Source organism: Dama dama, chromosome 20 (genome assembly GCF_033118175.1).
Source record: "Dama dama isolate Ldn47 chromosome 20, ASM3311817v1, whole genome shotgun sequence".
Classification (NCBI taxonomy): Eukaryota; Metazoa; Chordata; class Mammalia; order Artiodactyla; family Cervidae; genus Dama; species Dama dama.
This window is the reverse complement of record NC_083700.1, coordinates 76,394,568-76,404,796: the sequence shown is the minus strand read 5'-3', so window position 1 is coordinate 76,404,796 and position 10,229 is coordinate 76,394,568.

Sequence of the window (10,229 nt, the reverse complement as noted above, 5' to 3'; positions counted from 1 at the left end):
TCCCTAACCACTACCGAGTAGATGCCAGGAGCACCTCCTCCAATTTGTGACAACCAAAAATGTCTCTAGACATTGTCAAATATCCCTAAAGGGAAGCAAAATTGGTTTCAGTTGAGAATCAGTGCTACAGAAGAAGGTATCTGAAGGCTTATGGAGATTTGAAAGCTGAAGTAGATTTATTATGAGTGGCCTACTTTTATAGTGGGGCTTCCCTGGTGGCTCAGTTGGTTAAAAACCCGCCTGCAATGTGGGAGACCTGAGTTTGATTCCCGGGTTGGGAAGATCCCCTGGAGAAAGGAACAGCAATCCACTCCAATAGTCTGGCCTGGAGAATTCCATGGAGAGAGGAGTGTGGCAGACTACAGTCCAAGGGGTTGCAAAGAGTCGGACATGACTTAGCAACTTTCACTTTCACTTACTGTTATATCACCTAAGCAGGTCCAGACTACATACCCTTCATCAAGGCTTTGAGATATTAATTGGTGAAGGCAGTGTCATCATCTTGGAAAGTAAACAGATGATTTTGCTTGAATAGATCTTATTGGCAGCTAAATTATGATGGGATCCCTAGGAGCATGGTGAACCACCTACTTCATTTGTATAAGCAAGACATACAGAGAACAAAACTCAATCTTATAACAGAGGTCTGAAATGAATTGATATAATTGATGGTCATGTTTCCTTAACAAATTCCCAGACTTGAGCCAAATCACAGACCCAGAACCCTTTTTAAAAGGGAGAGAATAGGTGTGGAAGGAGAATAATGGTTTCCCAAAGATGCCCACATCTTAACTCCCAGAACAGGTGAATGTGTCACGTTACATGGCAAAGGGAAACCAGGTTGCAGAACAAAAGTTTCTAATTAGTTGACCTTAAAATAAGGAGATGATCCTGGATTATCTGAATGAGACCAATGTAATCAAACAGTTCTTAAAAAATGAAAGAGGGAGACCAAAGAATTAGAACCATAGAGATGTCGTTGCAAGCAAGATTCTACTGGTCCCTGCTGTTTTTTTTTTTTTTTTAATTCTAGCTATAAATTTTAATACTATATTTTAAAATAAGTCCCAGTCATGGAGCGAATGTACAAACATCATGAAAGTTAAAGTTGCTCAGTCATGTCCTACTCTTTGCAACTCCATGGACTATATAGTCCATGGAATTCTCTAGGACAGAATACTGGAGTGGGTAGCCTTTCCCTTCTCCGGGGGATCTTCCCAACACAGGGATACAACCCAGGTCTCCCGCATTGCAGGCAGATTCTTTACTAGCTGAGCCACCAGGGAAGCCAAACAACATCATAGAATATCCAGAAAATAAAGATAATGTTAAAACAGTATATTAAAGAATTTATGATATTTCTCTAAAGCAGCACTTGGAGGAAAATAAATTGTTTTCAATACCTAGAGCAACATGCAAGCAGAAAATGACTAATACTGACTCAGATATTTTAAAAATTTTGAATAAAGAACAGACATTTTTTTAATTATTAAAAGAGAATTTAATGAATATGACAACAGAAAAACTAAAGCAGATAATTTGAGGCTTTGAAGCAGTAAGTTGCCTTACATGGTAGAGAAATAGCAAGAAAATTCATGAGACTGGAGCAGTGAGAATAAGAAGGAGGTCAGAAAACACGAGTTCAGAGAATAGAAGTGCCCATCATGAAGGGTCTTGCAAGTGACAGAGCAGACTTTGACTGTTGCTTTGAGAGTGGGCTTCTGGAAATTAGAGAGGAGGATCAACTCAAATGTTAATACAGTAACTCAGGGGAGACAAGATGGTGATAAACAGAGATGATAAACCACAGGTAACTTGTGGATGTATTTTGAAGTAGGGCCAATAGGATTTAGTGTTGAAACTATTTTGAGAGAAATAAGGAGAAAAGGATGGATGACGTCACTCGCCCAAACAGGTAGAATGCAGATTTCAGTGACTGAGATGAAGAAAAGTAGAAATACACATTGCCATATGTAAAATAGATAGCCAGTAGGAATTTGCTCTATGACTCAGGGAAACCAAATCCGGTGCTCTGTGACAACCTAGAGGAGTGGGATGGTGTGGAAGCTGGGAGGGAGGGTCCAGAGGGAGCGGACATATGTAGACCTAAGGCTGATTTATGTTGATGTATGGCAGAAACCGACACATTCTTGCAAAGCAATTACCTTTCAATTAAAAATAAATAAATTTAAAAAAGAAAACTAGAAATAGAACTGGTGTGGAAAGAGTTCTTGAGTTCCATTATAGACAAGTTCATTTTGAGATGCCTATTGTATACCCAAATGCAGATGCCAATTAGGTGGTTAGACATGTGGGTTTAGAATTAAGGGGAGAGGTCTGGCCTTTAAACTTGGGAGTTATTAGTCTAGATATTAAATGTAATGAGTAAAGGAAAAATTGCTGTGTATATTATGCTGCCTGTTGTGTAAAAAAAAGGGGGGGATATATAATTATATTTAGTTGTATATGGATTAAAAATCTTTGGAATTATGCATAAGACATATGTACAAAAATCTATATATGGAAACCTACTTAATAACCTGCCACTTATTGATAGGGCAGAACTGAGCAGAGTTTGGAGGGGAATACTGACTGTATATCATCTATATCTAAAAAAAATAACTTAGGCATACTATTAAAGATACTGTTAATTTAAAATAAATACAATAATATAAAATGAAGTCTAAATTAATGAAAAATTAGAGTACAAAGTATTACAGACAAAAATGAACAAAAAATAAAACATTTGTTATATGAATATTCCTGCTATCACTATTTTGAGAATTACTTTATAAACAATAAATCAAACATTATTTACAATAAATTCATATTGTTTAAAGTTACTTTGAAAGACTCTTGAATGACTTATAATACCTTTAACCAAATCACCCTAATCAATGTTTGATAACAGTATTTCTTCAGTCTTACAATTATAAATTATAAAAACCCTAGGCTTCCTTTGAAAAATAAAAGAAAAAATTTCAACTCAGGTAAACGGTTTCAGACACAACTAAGTCCTGCTGCTCAAAAAGTCATCAGAGATATTTTTTTTTCTGGTTCTCCTGACTCTATTTATTCTTGTTTCAAGTAAAATCTTTCCTTTTTCCATGTATTGGTGGAGATAGCTTCCGGCCTGTCCAAGTTCCCACGGTTCTTAGTGTCCAGAAGTGTAATAGTGACATTGTCTATATAGGCTGTTTTAAATAGAGTTCTCACTTCTTTTCTTGATGAGTATTAAATTGTTTTTTAGTCTATCTGCAATCTGTTATTTTGTTCTTGCCCCGAAAGGGTTCAGTATTTTTCCCTGAAGAGTCATCAACAGTGGAAACCACCTGTACCGAGTAGAAAAATGTGAGCTGTAGTCAATCACTTGCTGGAGAATCAGTCTGGACAACCCTGAAATTTAAAAACTCCAAGGGCATCCAAGCATCAGGGCCCCCACAATTTTGTGAGATTTACCTAAAGGAACTCTCAGTAAATAGAACAGATGAATCCCCTTAGGCTCCCGGGGAAGACAGGAGAGGGGAAACGAGCCATCTTTAAACACCTGGTCCCTGTTGGTTTTGGAAACATAAGAGGGTGATGAGCTAGTGCAAGTAGTCTCTAGAATCTGGAAAAGACAAGAAAACAAATTGTACCCTAAAGCCTCTAGAAAGGAACATAACCCTACAAACACCTTCATTTTAGGCCAGTGAGACCCATTTTGGACTTTTGACCTCCAAAATTGTAAGGTAATAAACTTGCATTTGCATTGTGTTAAGACACTACATTTATGGTAGTTTATCACAGCAGGAAATTAATACCCTATATTCAAGGTTGCTTTAAGTAAAAGATTTGCTATACTTATAAAAATTGTTCTACAAGTCTACCTCCCAATCTTCCCAAAGGGATTTGTGTCCATTCACTGGGATGACTGCACACGGAAGAAAGGAAACTAGACACATCTTCCGGGGATTAATAGAAACTGACTCTGAATGGCTGCTCATTCCTAAAAACACAAATGCTACCGGAGTCCACTAGTCAAAGTTAGAGACTTAAGGAGAACAGGTGATTGATGGAGTTTTGACCCATGCCTGTCTGTAAGTCCAAGCTTCTGGCTATTTTCCTGGTTCTGAATGCATAGTTAGAACAGACACATGCAGACTTCTCATATTAGCACCTTGATCTGTGGAATGGCAGGTATTATGGTGGGAAAGGCCTCTTCCTACTGAAATAGTAAACCAAAAGTAATACTGCATCAGAGACTGGAAATATGGGGAGATACTGGTCTCTACCACTTTACCCATTCAATCTACCTACTAGGCCAGGACAGAGAAAATATAAATCTTGGAAATGACAGTGAATTATCATAAACCTAATCAGATGGTGACGTCAATTGAAACTGTTGACCAGAAGTAAATTTTTACTGTAGCAAATCAACACAACTCCTAATATCTGATATGTAGCTATTGATCTAATGAGTGCTTTTTTCTTTTTCTTCGATTGTTAGTAAACACAACCAGAACAAGTGTTCTTTCATATAGAGGGAGTAACAATACACCTTCACTAGGTTGCCTTACCTCAAACCTCTTTAATGCTTCAGTGCTCAAGGACCTTGTTTATCTAGTGATTCTATGGGAAAATATTTTTGCATTGATGCTTTCAGGCTGATTGAAACTAGTGAGCAGGAAGTTGCTAATATCCTTGTACACCTTAACAAACCCAAGCATACCAGGGGGTAAGGCCACAAATTTCAGGGTTCACATCTCAGTGAAATTTCTAGAAATTCAAGGAATTTCTGGGATACATTGAGACGATCTTTACAAAGTGAAGGACAAGTGACTCCAACCAATAAGAAAAAGGTGTAGACCTAGTTGCCTCTTTGGATTATGAAATAATCTATACTTCATTTTGGAGAAGGGAATGGCAACCCACTCCAGTATTCTTGCCTGGAGAATCCCATGGACACAGGAGTCTGGCGGGCTACAGTCCATAGGATTGCAAAGAATCAGCCACGATTGAGCGACTAACACTCACTCACTCATGCTTCATTTAGGAACACTGATTTGATCCATTTACTGAATAATCTAATAAGACTGCCAGTTTTGAACAGAAAAAAGGGCAAGAAAAAGCTATGCAACAGGTCCAGGTTGCTTGCTAGTCAAGCTGTTTTGCCACTTGAGCCATGTAAACCTGCACACCCAATGGTGGTGAAGTGTCTATGACAGATATGAATGCTATATGGAGTCCTTGGCAAGTCCTATAGATAAAGGACTATACAAAACACAGAAGAACTATACAAAAAAAGAACTTAATGACCCAGATAACCATGATGGTGTGATCACTCACCTAGAGCAAGACGTCCTGCTGTGGGAAGTCAAGTGGGCCTTAGGAAGTATCACTACAAACAAAGCTAGTTAAGGTGATAGAATTCCAGCTGAGCTATTTCAAATCCTAAAAGATGATGCTGTTAAAGTGCTGCACTCAATATGCCAACAAATTTGGAAAGCTCAGCAGTGGCCACAGGACTGGAAAAGTTCAGTTTTCATTCCAATTCCAAAGAAAGGCAATGCCAAAGAATGTTCAAGCTACCACACAATTGTACTCATCTCACATGCTAGCAAACCAATACTCAAAATTCTCCAAGTGAGGCTTCAGCAGTACGCGAACTGGGAATTTCCAGATGTTCAAGCTGGATTTAGAAAAGGTAGAGGAACCAGAGGTCAAATTGCCAACATCCTTTGGGTCATCAAAAAAGCAAGAAAATTCCAGAAAAGCATCTATTTCTGTTTCATTGACTATGCCAAAGTCTTTGCTGTGTGGATCACAACAAACTGTGGAAAATTCTTAGAGATGGGAATATCAGATCACCTTACCTGCCTCCTGAGAAAGCTGGTGCAGATCAAGAAGCAACAATTAGAACCAGACATGGAAAAATGGACTGGTTCCAAACTGGGAAAGGAGTATGTCAAGTCTGTATGTTGTCACCTTGCTTATTTAATTTATATGCAAAGCACATTAAGCGAAATGCCAGACTGGATGAAACACAAGCTGGAATCAAGATTGCTGGGAGAATTATCAATGACCTCAGATACGCAGATGATACCACTCTTGCGGAAGAAAGTGAAGAGGAACTAAAGAGCCTCTTGATGAAAGTGAAAGAGGGAAATGAAAAGGCTGGCTTAAAACTCAGCATTCAAAAAACTAAGATCATGACATCTGGTCCCATCACTTCATGGCAAATAGATGGGGAAACAATGGAAACAGTAATAGACTTTATTTTTTTGTGCTCCAAAATCACTGAAAATGGTGACTGCAGCCATGAAATTAAAAGATGCTTGCTCTTTGAAAGAACAGCTATGACCAACCTAGACAGCATGCTAAGAAGCAGAGACATTACTTTGCTGACAAAGGTCCATCTAGTCAAAACTATTGTTTTTCCAGGAGTCATGTATGGCTGTGAGAGCTGAACCATAAAGAAGAAAGCTGAGCACCAAAGAATTGATGCTTCTGGACTGTGGTGTTGGGGAAGACTCTTGAGAGTCCCTTGGACTGTAAGGAGATCAAACCAGTCAATCTTAAAGAAATCAGTCCTGAATATTCACTGGAATGACTGATGCTGAAGCTGAAGCTCCAATACTTTGGGCACCTGATGCGAAGACCTGGCTCACTGGAAAAGACCCTGATGCTGAGAAAGATTGAAGGCAGGAGGAAAAGGGGATGACAGAGGATGAGATGATTTGATAGCTTCAGCAACTCAATGGAATGAGTTTGAGCAAGCTCTGGAAGTTGGTGATGGACAGGGGAGACTGGCATGCTGCAGTCCATGGGGTTGCAAACAGTTGGATACGGCTGGGCGACTGAACTGAAACTGATAGATAAAGACCAGTGCAGACCTTTTCAATTTTGGAGTAAATTTATATTGTCTTCTGTGAATAACTATTGTCTGTTTGAGAAATAACTTTGGACTTACTTTGGATCCTAAAAGAGAATGAATGTGTTAGATAATGGATCACAAATTTACCATATAACCTAATCTTCTCACCTTAAAACAAGCTACTCTCATAAGATGTGTGCTGTCTGGCTCAAAAAGTTATAAATTTAGATATATACAACAGCACTTCATCATCAAGTAGAAGCCGTACATACACGATAGTGCCCAAGTACCTCTTGGAGGCACAAGCCATTTCCCCAGACTACATAGTCAGACTCCTTTGGTTGCTACTCCCATCACCAGACTTCCTTTCTTCAAGCAGCACCTCTAGCTTCATCATCCCCTATGATCATCTCACTGACAAACACAGAGTGTGTTTACAAAGGATTCTGTATTGTATCTTAGTAGCAATTGAATGTGGACGTCTGCGACACTGCAGCACCACTCAGGTAGTGAAGAGAAAGAAAACTAGTGAAGAGAAAGCCTCACAGTGCAGAGAAGTTTGAGCATGCACCTTCTTCTTCATTTTTCTTGGAAGAAATGTAGGTAGAAAATGTAGGTAGAAGTGTGAATCTATACTGTTTTGTGGGCAGTGACAAACAGTTTAGCTTGATGGTCATGGAGTTAGAAAACAGAATTGGAAAACTGTAGACAAGGAAGTCTGGAAGAGATAAGCGGATGTAATTCTCCAAATTGGCACAGAATGTGAGGATTTTTTTGTCTCATGTAAATGTTACTGAAAGGGTTACCACAACAGAGGACAATTTCTATGACCAGAGGGACAGTATAATTCTCTGTAAGTTATAAATGGAGGGCTTTAGGAGCTTGACAAACTTTGGGGAAATGTCCTAAGGATATTGTATATGATTTGAACCAGCAATCAGTATGTGATGTTATCTCACCTATAGCCAGATGGATGGATCTAGGAACTACAGGGTGGAAATGGAGTTGGATTCTCTTACTGTTACTCCTCACAATCTACCAGCAAGCTTTCTATTCCCATTATTACAACTTGAGCTTTCTGCTTTAAGATCTTAATTCCTAGAATCAGGGGATACACAATAGTTATTATGTACTAGTATACCTAGATGAAGTATGGATTGGCCTCAAAATCCAAAGAGGCACCCTAGGTCTTATATCTTTTCTTACTGGATGGAACCACTTGTCCTTTACTTTATAGAGCCAATCTCATTGTACCCCCAGAAATTCCTAGAATTCCAGAAATCTCACCAAGTTTGCAAGCCCTGAATTTTTAGTCTTATCCCCTGGCATGAATGAGCTTTATTAAGGTACACAAGTTTATAATAGCTCTACTGCCATCTGGCCACTATAGGTACCTCATGTCATTGAGCCAATAGCAAAGTAGGGTATTACTATAATTACTAGTTCATAGTAAAGTAGGGTATTACAATAATGGGTAGGGTAATTCATTCCAATTAAAAAGGGAAAGTTACACTATTAAAGAGGTTAAGACTATAACACAGAATATCCTGTGGGTGTGTTTCTTAGTACTCTTTTGTCCTTTGGCAAAAGATAATGGGAAAATGTATTAATAGAAACCCAAGACCGAAAAGACATGATGACAAACATCCTTCAGGAGAATTTGGGTAACTCCATTGGTCGAAGAACCACAAGCAACTGAACCACTTACTTGTAGACAAAGAAGCTAAGGAAAGTTTAATGGAATAACAAAGATAGAAAGACCAATGATGGCCAAATTGTCACCTGTAGAAATAATAGCCATAGTGATTACATTCATTTTCCTTGTTGCTTTGATTTGCTTATATTTAAATATATTAATTAATTTTTCTTTTCTGTTCTGTCTCTTCATCTTTATATTATCCAACATTGGATATTTTATATCACCTGTTTAATGATCACCTATTTTATATTTATACTGCAGGATTTCAAAGGGGCATATACTTGCCCCTTAGCTAAATTTAGCTAAAGAGGATTAGATATCATTTCAGTTCAGATCAATTCAGTCGCTCAGTCATATCTGACTGTTTGTGACCCCATGGACTGCAGCACGCCAGGCTTCTCTGTTCATTACCAACTCCCAGAGTTTGCTCAAGCACATGTCCATCGAGTTGCTGATGCCATCCAACCACCTCATCCTCTATCATCCCCTTCTCCTCCTGCCTTCAATCTTTCCCAGCATCAGGGTCTTTTCCAGTGAGTCAGTTCTTCACATCAGATGGCCAAAGTATTGGAGTTTCAGCTTCAGCATCAGTCCTTCCAATGAATATTCAGGATTGATTTCCTTTAGGAATGACTGATTTGATATCCTTACAGTCCAAGGGACTCTCAAGAGACTTCCCCAACACCACAGTCCAGAAGCATCAATTCTTTGGTGCTCAGCTTTCTTCTTTATGGTTCAACTCTCACAGCCATACTTGACTCCTGGAAAAACAATAGCTTTGACTAGACGGACCTTTGTTGGCAAAGTAACGTCTCTATGTTTTAATATACTGTCTAGGTTGGTCATCGCTATTCTTCCAAGGAGCAAACGTCTTTTAATTTCATGGCTGCGGTCACCATCTGCAGTGACTTTGGAGCCCAAGAAAATAAAGTCTATTACTGTTTCCATTGTTTTCCCATCTATTTGCCATGAAGTGATGGGACCAGATGCCATGATCTTGGTTTTTTGAATACTGAGTTTTAAGCCAGCTTTTTCATTTCCCTCTTTCATTTTCATCAAGAGGCTATTCAGTTCCTCATAACTTTCTGCCATAAGAGTGATGTCATCTGCATATCTGAGATTATTATTTCTCCCGACAATCTTGATTCCAGCTTGTGCTTCATCCAGTCTGGCATTTTGCATGATGTACCCTGTATATAAGTTAAATAAACTGGGTGACAATATACAGCCTTGACTTACTCCTTTCCCGATTTGGAACGAGTGTGTTGTTCCATGTCCAGTTCTACTGTTGCTTCTTGACCTGCATACAGATTTCTCAAGGGGCAGGTAAGGTGATCTGGTATTCCCATCTCTAAGAATTTTCCAGTTTGTTGTGATCCACACAGTCAAAGGCTTTGGCATAGTCAATAAAGCAGAAGTAGATGTTTTTCTGGAACTCTCTTGCTTTTTCGATGATCCAAGGGATGTTGGCAATTTGATCTCTGGTTCCTCTTCCTTTTCTAAATCCAGCTTGAACATCTGGAAATTCTCAGTTCACATACTTTTGAAGGCTCACTTGGAGAATTTTGAGCATTACTTTGCTAGCGTGTGAGATGAGTACAATTGTGCGGTAGTTTGAACATTCTTTGGCATTGCTTTTCTTTGGGATTGGAATGAAAACTCACCTTTTCCAGT